Source organism: Haliotis asinina, chromosome 9 (genome assembly GCF_037392515.1).
Source record: "Haliotis asinina isolate JCU_RB_2024 chromosome 9, JCU_Hal_asi_v2, whole genome shotgun sequence".
Classification (NCBI taxonomy): Eukaryota; Metazoa; Mollusca; class Gastropoda; order Lepetellida; family Haliotidae; genus Haliotis; species Haliotis asinina.
The window spans coordinates 48,447,229-48,463,923 of NC_090288.1; positions in this window are offsets into that span (position 1 = coordinate 48,447,229).

The following is a 16,695-nucleotide window of genomic DNA, read 5'->3' on the forward strand; positions in this document are numbered from 1 at the left end:
AGACATGCGCATGTTCACTGGGATCCCTGAAGACCAGTTGTCAATCACATAGAGGATAAGCGGGTACTGAGTTACACACAATAAATATTCACTACCCTCATCTTAGTATTTTAATAATCCTGTATGTCCACCCTTTACATCAATAAAGGCACACAGCCTCCTTCTGACCGAAGACATGCGACGTCGCACAAGGAATGCGTCCTGGGGGGATTGTGAAAGTTGCTGTCTGTTTTGTAGTGGGTTAGGGCGTTTCCCGGGGACATGTCAGTGTTACCCACTGTAGAACGTTCACACTGTTCCATTCGACGAACGGCGAACAACTCGAAACCAATGCATTGTGTGACGTCTGTGGTCACAGGTCAACACCTGTCCTTTAAAGGGTCTGAAGGCCCTGATACCTGCTGGCCAAAGAAAGACGTCTTGCCAAAGTGTATCGACTGGCACGGTGATCATGGGAATTTGCCGCTGATGACATTACCGTCAGGAAACGGTTTCTCAGGCATAATGTCCTCAAATGCCGGTTTTCAGATGGAGTTGTAACTCGCGGGTTACAATTTTTTGGTCTCTCCCGCGTCTAATCTTCTGTCTGTAACGTTGCAGCAGTTTGCAGACGGGTTTTTGTGTGGACTCTGTCCGCACACCGACTTTTATACCCTTTCTGCATGTGAAACTCTGACAGCTGCCGAAGATCATGGTTCACAGAAATTACCACTTTGACGTTTTATTCACGACCTGCACGTGAATGTCACTGCACGTATCAAATTGCCACGTCGGGGCGACATGTATCATTCAAATATTTCTTTAAAATTTGAGCAAAGGTAACTTTTGATATAAACTCATGGGCAAAAGAAACTTATCACTTTAAAATTTCCATTTACGCTTCTAAACAAAACTGAACTAGGTAAAACATACTGAGAAAACATTCGCTAAAACACATTTTTAAGCTGAGTAGCAAGCAAAAAACCCGAGATATTGTGATTTTCGTGAAAGCACGAAAAACAGTGAAAAAGGTTTTTTGAGTGTAACCAAAAGTTCTCGTGCACATTGGTTGCATAAATACAGCTGTTCGACAGTGCAATCATGCATTATCAAAAAGCATATCAAAGTTATGCCACGACTGTCATCGGAGCAACGCAATAGGGCCATCGGTATGGCCCATATGGGGGCGTCACAACGTCAGATTGCCAGAACATTCCACTGCAGCCAGGCAACAATCAGCAACCTCCTGAGACGTTTTCAGCAGACAGGTCAGACCACTGACCGTCCAAGATCAGGTAGACCAAGGGTTACGACGCCCGCCGAAGACCGCCATATCCGTACGATACACCTACGGAACAGATTCGTCACAGCGACGTCAACGGCGACCACAGCCTTGGGACACCGCATCAGCAGACGAACCGTACTAAGACGTCTCCGTGCTGCTGGTATCAGAGCTCGCCGTCCATTCCGTGGAATGCCCTTGACCCGCCAACATTGTCAACGTCGGCTGCAGTGGGCACGAACAGTACGTCGGTGGCAGCGACGTGACTGGCAGAGAGTGCTCTTCACTGATGAAAGTCGTTTCAACTTGTACAGAAATGATGGCCGAGCCCGTGTATACCGACGTAGAGGTGAGCGATTGGCGAGGAACTGCATTCAAGAGGTGCACCCATTTGGAGGAGGTGGTATCATGGTGTGGGGTGGGATTTGTGCTGATCAGAGGACACAGCTTGTCATCCTGCATGGAAATCTGACAGCCCAAAGGTATAGGGACGAAGTCTTGAGGCCAGTTGTTTTGCCCTTTGTGCGTCAACAGCCAAGAGGTGTTCTTTTGCAACAGGACAATGCACGTCCGCATACTGCCAGAATCGTTGAAGATTACCTCAACAACGCCAACATCAACGTTTTGCCCTGGCCAGCACGTTCCCCAGACATGAATCCCATTGAACACCTCTGGGATCATCTCGACAGACAGCTAAGACAACGACAGCAACCACCAGCAAATCGCCAACAATTGGAGCAAGTTCTCTTGGAACTGTGGCAGAGGATTCCTCCTGACGTCATCAGGCGTTTGACGACATCAATGCGGAGACGTGTACTAGCGTGCATTGATTCAAGGGGTGGACACACTAGGTACTGAGTGCTCAGACACTTCCAAGATTCAGTTTTCCACACACTCTGTGAATGCAATCCTCTGTGTAAACTTTCACGTCCACCCCATGTGTCATCTACCTCACTTCCTGCATGCATGAACATTGACAGGGCATCAACAAATACAGTTTTTGCTGTGTAAATGGCTTATCTTTCTTATATAAACATTCTTTCTGACATTTTTTTGTTTTTGTCGTTTTTAACACAAATAATGTCGGGTGATAAGTTTCTTTTGCCCATGAGTTTATCTAACATTTCCGTGCATTTAAGTTGGTCCAAGTGTACTCAAATATGTATATGGTTTGTGTGGTTGTGTAAAATCTCTTTTTCTCTCATACCAAAAGTTAAGTGATGGTATTTGATGCTACTCACCTAAGAACTCAGCATCAAAGGGAAGTAACAAGGTTTGATCTGCGTTATTGTAGTGGGTTGGAGAAGGCAATCACAGTGAGACTGTTAAACTGTGGAAATCTCTCTCTCTCTCTCTCTCTCCCCTCCCTCCCTCTCTCTCGCTCTCTCTCTCTCGCTCTCTCGTTAACGGAATGATTTCTCGAGACCTCATGGAGATGAGTGTGTATCGTCTTATCTGTCTGAATCTGCTTGACCGAACATTGTATACGAAATGCACAGTATTATGCTCGATCAAGCTGCATTTGTTTCTTATCGTCGCTAGACACTTGACCTATCAAGGGCCTTTTCTGCAAATGCCACTTCTCTTTCTGCCATTAGCCGGAAGTGTACTTGAAGAAACGTCTTTTGCCCTTCGCAAAAGAACAGGTTGACATCATCTGATAATCAGGGTGATCAATAACGGAAGCTGCCACATTGCTGGTAGTTTGCCGTTACTGATATCTTTCTTTGAAGCATAGTTTAACAACATAAATCTGGTCTCTACGATGTGAATGAAATGATTTCACGGTCTCCCCAAGAGGCAGTCTCCCTGAAACAGATAAACACTCAGACACTGATGCTTAAATGGTTTGATAGTTAGTGATCCATTTGTCCACTATAAGAATCAGTGTCTGTAAGAACGAGTGTGACGGAATCTATTAACACATGCTAAACGTCCCATGCTGTATCAAAAATTAAAAAAACAAAGTGTTACCGCCCTCGTCACTTTTGAAAAACATGTACCTGAGAATTTTAGTCTAAATAGTAAATATACGAATTCACCTAATGATCCACGTGTAGCGAATCTCGAACCGAGATTTGTGTATGTAAGTGGCCTATCCAGAAATATGCAAATATAACTAAGTGATTTTGTATTGTAAATGTAACCAGTTGACCTATGTGTGACACAGACCCACTATATATATAACGGAAGCTTATATCTGGGCTTTGATATAGTGGTATCGCGCCAGTCGCGCACGCGGTTCGGGTTTGGGTGTGATTCCAAGCATGGATACCATTTCTGAAGTCTTTGTCTGGTGTCCCCATGTCCTGTATTGTTGGCATGTTGCTAAAATCATAGTCATTCATTTCCTTGGAGTTGGAAAATATTCGTTCCCTTTGATTCTGGAAAATGTCGCCTTTTGGTCTCCACTAGGAAGCACTTGCTTTAAACATGGCGCCTTGAGACCAGATTTGAGACGCCCTTGACCTTTGATCGTGCAGTGTCAGGCGAGGTGAAAACTTAGGTATGATGTCATTCAATAAAACCCCACAAAACACAAACCCGCTGGCAACGAAATATTAAATCATTCATTTAATATAAAAAATAGTTCCGACGTTTTGAAGAGGAAATGGACTGAAGTAATGGTTCAAAATTAGATATAGGCCTAATTAAAAAAAGTCCTCCATTATTGAAAAATAATGGAACCTTTAAAGAAAAGAATAACGGATGTGTTTCACTTTAACACTATGGGTCACATGCAGAATTGCGGTTACATTTGTTCCGACAGTTTGACGACTTTTTGTCTACCAAGAGAGACAACCTATTGTCCACAATCCTCTGCAGCTTCGGTCTTCGTTACACAGGCCAGACGTTCAAACAACTCAATCAATGCCAGAACAATCTCCGGTAACCATCCCAACTGACTGTGTTAGGAGGGCGTCAGCGGATTAGTGGGTAATCGAGATTTACCACGAAATGTCTAAGTGTGTTATACAGAGACCATCCTGACAGTTCGCATTTAACGTACAACGAGGGATTTACTGACACATGGTGACGAGATTGTCGTTACACGAGGCGACAAGCTGAGATTATGAAGATGGTTTGAAGTGTATGGTAAAGTAGAAAAATAAACTTAACGTGACGACAGACTTCATCTGACGACCTCGGATGTGATGTGACTATCTGTTATGATGTGACTGCGGTTGTGTTGGGAGTTGATGAAACATTGAGTTACAAGGGAAAAGGTAGGGATACGGCTTTGGGAACGTTTAGGGGAAAAGGATTGGGTAAAGATATAGGAAAGTTTAGGGAAAGGATTGGGTAAAGGGTATAGGAAAGTTTAGGGAAAAGGATTGGGTAAAGGGTATAGGAAAGTTTAGGGAAAAGGATTGGGTAAAGGGTATAGGAAAGTTTGGGGGAAAGGATTGAGTAAAGGGTATAGGAAAGTTTAGGGAAAAGGATTGGGTAAAGGGTATAGGAAAGTTCAGGGAAAAGGGTAGGAAAAGTGTTGGGGTAAGGATTGGGGAAAAGGTGTGGAAACGGATTGGGGGTAGGGAAAAGTGGGGAAAAGGTGTGGAAACGGATTGGGGGTAGGGAAAAGTGGGGAAAAGGTGTGGAAACGGATTGGGGGTAGGGAAAAGTGGGGAAAAGGTGTGGAAACGGATTGGGGGTAGGGAAAAGTGGGGAAAAGGTGTGGAAACGGATTGGGGGTAGGGAAAAGTGGGGAAAAGGTGTGGAAACGGATTGGGGGTAGGGAAAAGTGGGGAAAAGGTAGGGGTCTAGGTTGGGAGAAATTTCTGGTCGGGTTCTCCTGTTCCCGATGAAGTGTTAAACCCTGTTTGAAGTTTGTCAGCACCAGCCCCGTATTGGTCACGACACCTACGTGATTTCTTTCCATAATTCGTTGACAAACTATAACATGAATGGGGTAATGTTAGAAACAACGTTAAGGTCAACTCATTCACTGTCATAATCAAATTGCTTACTTCTGCATTTTTGTTTACATTTTGACATCAAGGTCGCTACTTTTGAAACAGACATTGAATCGAACACCCCCAAGTATAACATGAGCTCAGGTTAACTCAAATATGCACCCGCGTGTTTGCTGCAATAACTGAAGAATTGAGAGATACGTTCACAATGATTTGGAAAGTCAACAGAAAGGTCATGGTTGACGCGCAGCATCACCCACATTGACGTCAGTATTCAGCTGCCCTCTACGTTCTAGGATACAATGGACACATACACACAAGTAGAAACATATCCATATCAGTCTCATTCTGATTAAGTAACCAACTTGACTCCCTGTTTTATGATATCTCTGCACTGAACACCATTGCACTGATGGTGGTTAATGACTGTTTCGATTTTAAATTATAACTTGAATATCCTTGTCAAATCGTTTCCCCTTGTAAATTTCACTGCCGCGGATATAAACAGGTACATGCTTCTCTTATTGATAAAAGAAATATTACCGATGTGACGTTAAATTTTAACTCACTCACTCACTCTTACTGATAAATGTTGTTTGATAATATAATATAATCTATAAAACTGTTTATGATTAGCTTCTTGAATGACATTGTACATAGAAACTAACATTCATTGAGTCGTGAAAGACATTTTCATCCTGGCATATACATGATTCAAAGGCCACTTTAATGTGACATAACACGGAGCGTATGAGTAGCTGACTGACTTGTGGACACACTGTTACACCATTACACTGTTACTGTCTACACGAATCCTAACATTCTTTCCTTTAGTTCAAACTTTTCTTACTAGGAACTCATGCATCATAGCTATTTTTTCGCGACATTTCTTGAGACAGCCAGTAAATTAATTACAAAATGAACGAGTTAAAAACGTTTGATATCTATTTTGGGGAATCAATCTGGATATACGTGAATAAATAAGAGCTAGACTGTATCAATATAACTATATCAAACTGCCATTTTAATATGTTCTAGGCATTTAGGAATTTTTTGTAAGGTGTGGGTTGAACAAAGAGAATAACCTCTAAGCATACCATCTGACTTCCGTATTTTCACGTTTTTTTTTGTTTTGTTTGTTTGTTTGGGTTTTTCGGGGGTTTTTTTAGTCAAATTGGTTTCCCTCACATAACTCATACAACGTTATACGTGACCATAAAATCTAGTATATATGTCACCATGTCGTTCAGATTTAGGCAGTACATGTAATTACTACGCTTGCGGTATGTATAAGGCGTCACTGTATTTTATCGGCGTACCATAAAACGAGGTTGTACTTTACAGGTTTATCTTTACGCAAATATGGACATTCAGCACTCTCTGATTTTCAAATCGGTATGCAATTATAAACCAAGAGTTAGAAAATTGAATACACAATTATTCCGTTGAATTGCAGTGTCACAGTGACAGTGTCCATGTGTGTGTGAAAACAAAATGTCATTTGGAAAGTGGTCTAACGTAGAACGTTACATTTGGGATTATACTCTCTTCGTAAAGTACAGATTCTAGTACTTATATATGTGGTTGAGTCCCATTCGGTATTCGAACCCACACTCAGGGATCGAATCAGTTAGGCAACTAATAGCCAGCACACATCAGCCGCCTGACATACCTAGCCGTGAAGCACATTTGTTGAAGCACGTTGGCTGAGAAGGTTAAACGGCTGGCTTTGAGGGCTGTTCACGAAGCAGTGAATGGATACCCGGTAGGCATATCTGGGAATGTTACTATTAACCTTGGCGACTGTGGAAGAACGAATAACCAATCTTGACCCCTGTGTACGGTTGCTGTAAGCGCAACTAGCAGCCGAACAAGAACGCGTCAGTGCACACAAGCTGGAAATGTATGATCTGACACTTTGAATCGGTGGTGCACCCTCCATATTGTTAAAGCGTCTTGGGGAATCATACACAGACCTAACACTTACATCTCGAAGACATGGTGACAACGGTTCGGTGTGAATATGCCACAATGGTTGTCTTAGCGCGTGTATACAGAGTCATAATTCGGAGTAAACGAATCAACTGTGTAATAACTCGTTAGGAAGAGCCCAACGTGTCTCCAGTGCAAGTATCACAAATACGTATGTGCATAGTATCTTCAAAATTATGGACGCGATTACCTGATATTCGGAGAACGGGTGGGAAATGAGGACCGGAATGTTGTATGACCATCAGATACACTTTTCCTCCAAACACCAGACAATTTTAACACAAAACAGTTTCGATCTGCACCCCGACATCATTTCGTCAAATAGTCCCAGCTGGTGTAAAAGTATGAAAAAACACACGCTTTCTTGTAGGAACAACGTTTATCATACACATAGAATGTTTATTTTCATATGATTTTTAATCCCTATATGGAACAGTATGTATTTTATTACATATAAAAAATAGCACAAATAGTCCAAACGTTTTTTCCGAAAGGTCCAAAGAACAATAGTTCACACAACAACTGACACATCGAACACATCCAAGTCTGTCTCTGTGTGAAGAAACTCTGGAACATGTGTTTCACACAGGACACAAGGACAGCCGAGCACGACTGGGGCTGTTGGGATTCTTCACCAAGATCCATCTCTACAACTTGCGGATGGGTTCTGGGGGCAGGGACGGGGAGGGAGGTCAGGGGGTCGGGCAGGGAGTAGAGTGGGTTGACAGTGATCGTGAAGACACCGGGGCGCTTACAGAGAGGAAATAGGCTTCTTTGAATCATGGAAACCAGTATTGATTGACAGCTTAGTCAAATGGCTAGTATTAATAAAACTGGGAAAGTGGAAGAATAATTCGTCTCGTCTTTGCTTGATGTGAGTGCTGATTTGCACAAAACCCAGCTAATCTTTCATGTTTTCTGTCACAATTTTCCTTCTTAGAGCAGACAAACAATAAGTTCAAGCAATAGACTACACAGTACACATACAATGTTAAATGCACACAATGCATACTGACTCTGTTGTATTGGAGAATTGTGAAGGTTAGTACAGTAATCGAATACAGACCTGCCATAGTGCCATATTGCATGAAATGTGTGTGTTTCAATAACCAGTATGACATATTACTGTCGGTTTAATTTCAGCTGGTAATTGATTGGAAAATGGGTAGGGATGTGGATTTGTATGTGGTCTATTGAATTACACGAATGATATGAATTTAAACTTCATGTCTATATTTTTATCAACCCTCTAAGTATCAAATTTCATATCTGTCTTAATAACATAGTATAAACCAAACTGCTTGTCATATATGCCTTACAGAACACATTCAAACAACATGAACCTATGGATGACCTACAGGATTAGGGACTGGGAGAATCTACGGAGCCTTGTAGGTCCTAAACTTGTGGAGATCGTCCACAGCTGGAATTTAAGCAAAAGAAATGGTCAAAGAAATACAGTCCTATAAAAACATCCTCGACATAGTGGCAGATAAGTCCTCATTGGACAGAGCAAATACAATAGGCAAAATGACCATAGGCTATTGCGCAAAGTAGAGACTGGCGTTTAAATGCAAGGATCATGGGGATTCTTGGGGAGTCTAATCGAATTAGTGCCAGTATGCGATACATTGTAGCCGAAAAAACACCAGATTCTCCCTTTGACACCAGAGTGAATAAAAAGTTGGTGTATGTAAACTTTCAAAACTTCAATGAATACTTTCTTCTGTAATGGGTGTATCCTCAAAACATGTTACATGTCAGTGAATCATGGGTAGATCTCATAGACCTGAGAAAGCGTGACATATATCTCTATATACTGATATTCCCACCTTTTAGCGTGATGTGCACGCTTTATTATCACTTAACAGAATTGGCAGACCTAAAATTAATAACAGAAATCACTTTACCAAAATAAACAAACACTGCATTTCAGTGTCTTGTGCAAGAAGTGGAGGCGACGGTAAGACTACGGAATACCGGATACCTTACGCCATCTTTGAAAGCAGTTTACTTTGGGTTTAGGTGCGGTTTAGGGTTAGGGTTTGGGTGACTTGACACTAAACAATTGGGCTTATAGACCATTCTTAGCCAATATGCATGACCTCGAGGTCAAACAGTTTCGTAATGTACCGTCCAAAGGACGTACAGATCGAGATTTGTCGACATTGTGCGAATGTGTCCTTGTCACGTTTGGCCTCGTTTTGGTACAGATATGAATAATCATAAGGCTTCATTAGGAATGGTCTGTAGGTATCTGTAGGCTTACACATTCACTTAAGACACAATACTTGATCAGAAAACACAGAAAAAATGTATGAAAAAAATGTATCTAGCACGAGGAACCGGCGAAGTACATAGAGTGTACATTTTATTGTCACAAAGTTTTCAGGACACTGATGAAAGGATTCTATTTTGGCACACAATCCATCAAAATTCATCAACAAGAAATCTCCGAATGAAGATAAAAAGCAAAAATAAGTTAACTTTGGGTCCAAACTCAGATACCCTGATGATAGGCCAAAGCAACGAAAGCATACATCGAGCAGAACGTGAGATTCGCGATAAAGAGCAATAGGTCACCGACGTGGAAACAGTACAGCAGCAACAATAAAAAAAGCGTCATTTGTGTGTGAAAATCTCAAAGGAGATACGTCTCCGCGAACGTCACTTCTCGTCCCTTTCCGTAAACTGGTTAGCATATGCTTATTAGTAAACATTTAGACTGGTCCTCGGCCTCTTCTGTGCAGACAATATCGAGCGCCATGGTGCCAGCCAAGCATTAATCAGTTTCACAGTAGTGCCACAAAACCTTTCCCGACCACTAACTCATTTCGGCAAATCTACTCTTTGTTGTAATGAAATAAGAGTTTGGCAACATTGTAAGACGTATATTGTATTTTTATAGAGCATTATTCCGAACATCAATATTTTCAATGTTTTAAATAAGAACACACCACCAGCAAAGTAATTTGTTTTACAGCCGAATGCCATGAATCCTTCCCAGTCCACAAATCGATTTCGCCAAATATACTATGGTATCATTAACACAAGAGTCTGGCAACAAAATCGCCATCTGCTCAAAGTTTTCAGCGTTTGTATTACGAATAAAAAGGCTTTATTCGGCACCGGGAATAATATTTAGATCCATAAAGGAACATTGTGGCTACTTGTGTTTCATTCAGAAGCTAAAAATAGAAAAGAATTAAATGCTTGTCACGTAAAACGCCGGGAAATGGAGACGGTAAATATGTCTTTGAGTCCCGACTCACTCGTGATAGCACAAGGGGAGACAACTCTCGTTGTACTGATTTCTTAGTTAAACCATAGAACTGGAGATTTCTCCAACATAGTGGTTTATGAATTACCATTTCACACGGTGTGCACTAATTTGAAAAGGATGGAGCAAGTGCCTTAACTCTATAAAACGGAATTTCAGATACATGGTGTTAAACTCATTTTAGATCGTGACAAAAAGCAATGTTGATTATCTCACTTAAATAGTTACTGAGAAAATCCACACTGAGCGGAGAGGCAAACTCTGATCCTATACTCACAACCTTGAGGGTAGGGGATGATATTCAAAACACTGCTGTAAGAACGCAGAGACCAATTTGCTCTAACTTCCGGTCTGTCACCAATAGAGCATCTTTAGCATGTCCTTGGTCGAGGGAGACATTCTAATCACTCACCATTTCTAAATCATCAACAGTTCATTAAGGTTCTCTAGAGAAGCAAGCTGTCCCTCAGGCAACTCAAGGAGACATGTTATTGAAGCTTTTAACGAGAAAACAATTTTTGTTCTTTGCCCTTTCTCAATCTAATTCCAGAAACCGAGTCATGATTCAGAACACGCCTTATGCAAGAACGGCTGCTTCTCCCTTGACCCGCATGCTTGACCATGCCACTAAATAAGCCAGCGGAAGATAGTGGTAACGTAAAGATGACGATCATCCCTGTAAACGCTTCATTATGCATAGTTATCACTTTTGTGTAATTCCCCATGTAACTAAAAGTAAACCTAGATGATTAGTGTATCGTACAAAATTTTTTGAAATGAACTGAAACAGGCTCAAATGTTCCACGTCATATTCAAAGGGTTGGTGTGGGATTCTTGCAACGCTCTTAATAACTTCCGACACTGTGCTCGTTACGGAGTCTAAAAACAAGTGTCGATTAAATCTGTTTCATAAAATGTGTACATTCATGATCCGTACTTCTTGTGTTATCAATATTCTCGAATATAAGAGTAGGCTAATTGGGTGAGAAGCCGCAATGTGGTGGATGGATCTAATTGATGCGGCGAATCTTGACCTTCGGGCATTCATTTGTTGCCTAGCACAGGCTCAGGAAAAAATAAAAGGAAAATAACGTTATTGTAAATTCTCCTTATACAAGAGTATGTGCAGATCTTTTCAACAGTAAATGAACACAAAGAAATCCAAACTCATATTTTCATCCACATTTTCAGTAGATGAATTGGCTTGATGCACGGGCTTTTCGTGCTACGCGTGGGGATGAGCTCTGTTCGGTAGCACTTTATCTCTCTATCACACACACATATACACACACGCGCGCGCGCGCGCACATGCACACACACACACTCACGAAATGTATGGGTTGAAGTTGCCGACAGAGAGTGGCGCACTTCAAAATTAAATGTTATATGTTTTGTATGTTTGTTTGTTCGTTCGTTCCTTAACGATACAGTCAGCAATATTACAGGTGTGTGGTATCTATTTGTAAATAATCGTGTCAGGACCAGACATTCCAGTGAACAACATCAAGAGCACTGATCTGCGCAACTGAGATACAATGACGTGTCAACCTAGTCAGTGAGTCTGACCACCTGACCACGTTAGTCGCCTGTTCGGACAATCATGGGTTACTGAAGATCAATTCTTACATGGATCTTCATGGGTGTACAACGTCTGTACCTGATGTCAGCACAAACCGATTCATCAAAACATAATGTTACAACCAAAACCAATACATTGTCATTGACAGTCATGTCGTATACGTTGGTGTGACTGTCTTTCAACAATTCGACGACCACGACAGCGTTTTAGCCGCTGTATCAAGCCTTCTTAGTTAACCTGTTAACCACAAATATCCATTCATGAAAGCCATATGAATTTTAACCTTTCTTCTCAAGATGACGAAATTTCCCCGAGAGGATTCAAGTTTGAAGTCGCCGTCTGACAAACTATTTAATGAATATTTTTTTCTCTGATGATACATATATGCATCCGAAATGGGATCCCTGTCTTTTGACCCTAGCAAAACGTTAGCAAAACCCACTCAAACCCACCCACTCGCCGTGCAAATGACGTTAATGCCAAATCAGGTTTTGCACGTGCAGTCGATTACGTGATCTTCGCATCGACGTTTTCTTCATTTGCACGTGTTTGCATTGGCCTCAAGAATTGAAAAAGACACTTTTAAACCACTGTTCTGACGGTACTTTAAATGCCACGATTGTCAAATGTGCAACGTGAATGTGCCGTTGGCCTTGTTGCAAGCGGGAAGATCAGTTATTGACGTCGCAAGAGCAATGGGATGCAGCCGCCGTACTGTGCATGACTTGCGAGGTCGTCTACAACAAACTGGCAACACTCCTGATCGCCCAAGGTCGGCCACGAGCAGAAGACCGTTAAATCGTCCTACGTCACCTACGTGACAGGTTTCTGCTAGCTACATGAACCAGGGCTGAGATGTTTAGAGGTCGACTGTCCTCACAGACCAGTCTCCATTCTCGACGTTCATATCGTGGGTCAATATTGACGCCGTTTCATCAACGTCAACATCTGCTGTGGGCCCAACGTCACCTTCGATAGACCCAGAGAGACTTGACTCAGTATATATCACCCTTAACTTTTCACTTCGAATTCTTTTCTCAGCTTAAATCTTCAGCGCCATCTCTGCGAATGGTAACCTCCGGCAGCTAAGCCGCTGTGTCATAGGCATGCAGAGTTAACCGTCTGCTCTGCCACTAATATCCATTCATGAAAACAATATAGAAATCAAGCTTTCTTATCAAGAAGACGGAATTACCCTCGCAGGATACATATCTGAAAGTCTCCATGTAACATACTGGCAACCTTAAATCTTCAAAGCAATTTCCTTTCCCGACTGTTCATAGTTCCAATCTCCAGCACTGTCTCTGCGAAGGGTCAACGCCCTGAGCCGAGCTACAACATCACGTACAAACGATCTGTCTACCGGATATTGACTTACACAAGTTCGCTGCCTACCTTTCGTACCTTGTCGACATCAGAAGCAGACAAGTCGCCTAGAGACCAGACTTGAGACGTCCTTGACATTTGATCGTGCAGCGCCGGTATCAGCGTCAAAGGAACGGCGCCTTGATGCCTCATGGGACACTAGTGAATGTCGCCTTATCCGTCCTAACCTGCTTGATTCTATATGAAATGCAGAAGACTATGCGCAATCAATGGGGTTTTAACAGATCCCAGGAACTTGATCAGGAAAGATCAGGGGGGTTGTTGTTTTGTGGATTTTTTTGTTTTTGTTTTATGTTCAGTGAACACCATTTCCCTTTTTGCCATTGGCTGCAAGGGTACTTGAAAAGCGTCTGTTCCACGGAGCAAAGGAACTGGTTGACATTTCTAGGTATTCAATAACTCCCAGCTACTACATCCCTGCTGTACAGACATACATATGGTCTATAAGATGTGATTTGAAGTTCCATCTTAGGTGGAGTGAGTTTAGCTTTACACCTGTCACAGCAATATTCGAGCTATATGGCGGCTGTCTGTAATAATAGTCTAGACCAGACAATCCATTGATCAACAACATGAACATCGATCTGCGGAATTGACACGTGTCTACCAAGTCAGTGAGCCTGACCACCCGATCCCGTTAGTCGCCTCTTACGACAAGCATGGGTTACTAAAGGCCAATTCTAACCCGTTCCTTCAAGGGTCTATTAAATGGAAACCTCCCTGGAAGATATATACCTTAAGACACTGATGTGTAACTGGTTTATTAGTTAAGTATTCGGAGGAGATATGATATATCATATATTTGCCATATAGTCTTCTTTAGTTTATGTATGTAATATTTCGTAATGTAATATTTTTCAACAAACCATATAAAATACATCGGCTGTATTTTGACTCACCGTATCAATCACATTCCTTTGTCGTCGAGTGGGCTACAATATTTACATTTTCATATGCGCGTGAATGTTTGTCCTGTCAGAGGTATCACTGCAAACGTTCCCAGAGTAAATAACACAAGCTTTCATATTCCTGGTTGACAACGTTACTGGTTCCCTTTGAAACGTGTTTTGCCGACAGAGTAAACACATGTAGTGTGCTTGTGCGTGCGTAACTGCGTGCGTGTTGTTATTGTTTAAAGCAGAAGACAAATTCTCACCTGGAAAACGAAAACATTGCTGCAAAAAGAGTCCAAAGTATTTAAGTTCACATATTGGGGATATAGTCCACTTGAGCTTGGTGAGCTTGTTCTTTGACAAGATAGAACAACTGGCCTATTTATCGTCTACTTGGTGACTGCACCCAAAACAGGCGTCATTGAGGCTAAGAAAGAATGTGGATGTCACAATTTACAGGTGAATGCAATACTTGTAGAGGAAAAAAATGAGTAACTGAAATATTCTGCAACCAGCCTCACAGAGACGCTGAAGTAACTAATTACTTTAGGCTAATATGATAATTCACCCATTGCAACGTGTTTGGCGATCAGTCTAAGTAAACTTAGTCTCAGTGTATTTCGTTACACTCTACCACGGAGTCTAACAAAACCTAGCAGAAGGTCACGTCAGGTAACCTTTGGGCGACCAATGACCATCCAATCAAACGCGAGACGGTTAAATAGATTTAACCAATCAGAAAACGACTACTATTTAGGGATCGGAAGGACTTTCAAAATATTCAGGTCACTGACACAGATCTCTCCACAAACAAAAATCCGTGTATAACACAGTTATTTGACCTGCAGTATATACGCTTTGGGTTTTCTGTTGACATGGTTACCATCAGCTAATATTTCCGCAAGATGACATCCTTAAATATTGCCAAGAACACCATTTTCAGCGACTGTTTACTCACCGTTGTCAAGGTTGTACGTACGCCGTGTGCATCTCCCGGAAGCGAGCGTACGCTATATAGCATTCGGGATCGTTTACGAGAACCTTTACGAGATAAAAGAATGAAAAGGTATGTGCGAATGTCCACTTTCGCGATTTGGTAAGCTGTGTTCTGATTGGTCAATCGCAAAGTCTAACAAACCCATAAGGTTTTTTCTACTACCACTACTACTTCAGCTGCTTCTGCTGCTGCTGCTGCTGCTACTACTACTACTACTACTACAGCTGTTCCTGCTGCAACTACTACTACTGATGCTAATAATAAGGACGTTTTGCCCTAATTCTACACACCAGTGTATGCTCAGAGCCAGGGTAAAAGAGGGAGTGAGAATCAGTTTTATACTACCATTATCTAAAATGGTGAAGCCACAGGCCTGTTAACTACCGTGCCTTCGTAGTTAAGGTGGAAATCAATGTTCTCAAATGAAACAGCCCAAATATGAAAAGTAATAGTTCCGGGTTTTTTTCAAATGATTGAATTGAATGTTCAAAATGAAGCGTAATTAACAAAAAACTCACCATTATTGAACAATAATTAACTTTTCAACAACAGAATGACGTCAGAGGTGTGTTTTACTTGAATACTGCAGGTTACATGCATGATTGTGGCAACATTTGGTCAGACAATTTGATGACTTTTTGTCTACCAAGAAAGACAACCCTCTGCAGCTTCGCACTTCGTGACACAGGCCAGACGTCCGGCCAACTCAATCAATGCCAGAACAATCTCCTCAACCATTCCAGCTGACTGTGTTAGGAGGGGCGACAGCGGATTAGTGGGTTTATCGAGATTTACCCCAAAATGTGTAAGTGTGTTAAATACCGAGAGGTCCAGAGACCATCCTGGCAGTTCATATTTAACATATACTGAGGGACTCATTGACACATGGTCATGAGATATCGTTACATGAGGCGACAAAGGAAGATTATGAAGATGTATTCAGGTCAACTGGTTATGTTTCAAGGTCATTTTAATATTTGTTGAAATTTATGGAAATGCAGAATAATATACCCTACTTCATCCGACAACGCTGGACGTGAACACGGGTAACGTGACGTGACTAGGCGAGATATGAGTTTATTAAGCAATTCTGCGAGATCATGAGTGTTTGACTTATCGAAATATCTACATATAATAACATATAAATTCAGATACTCTAATTTCGATTGGCAAGGACGGGGAAAAGAATTTCGGAGGGTTATCTCCTTGCATGAATAGATAAAACAGTATTTCTCAAACTAGAAATACACCAAGTTCACAAGCTGATTAGATGGTAATCTTCAAAGAATTTTACAGTGGGACTTCATAAACGTTTAAAAACATTATTTCCAGTGATTGACAGGGGAATGATAGTGGTGACCTCCTTCCTCAGACATGATCCTTGTGAGCTGGT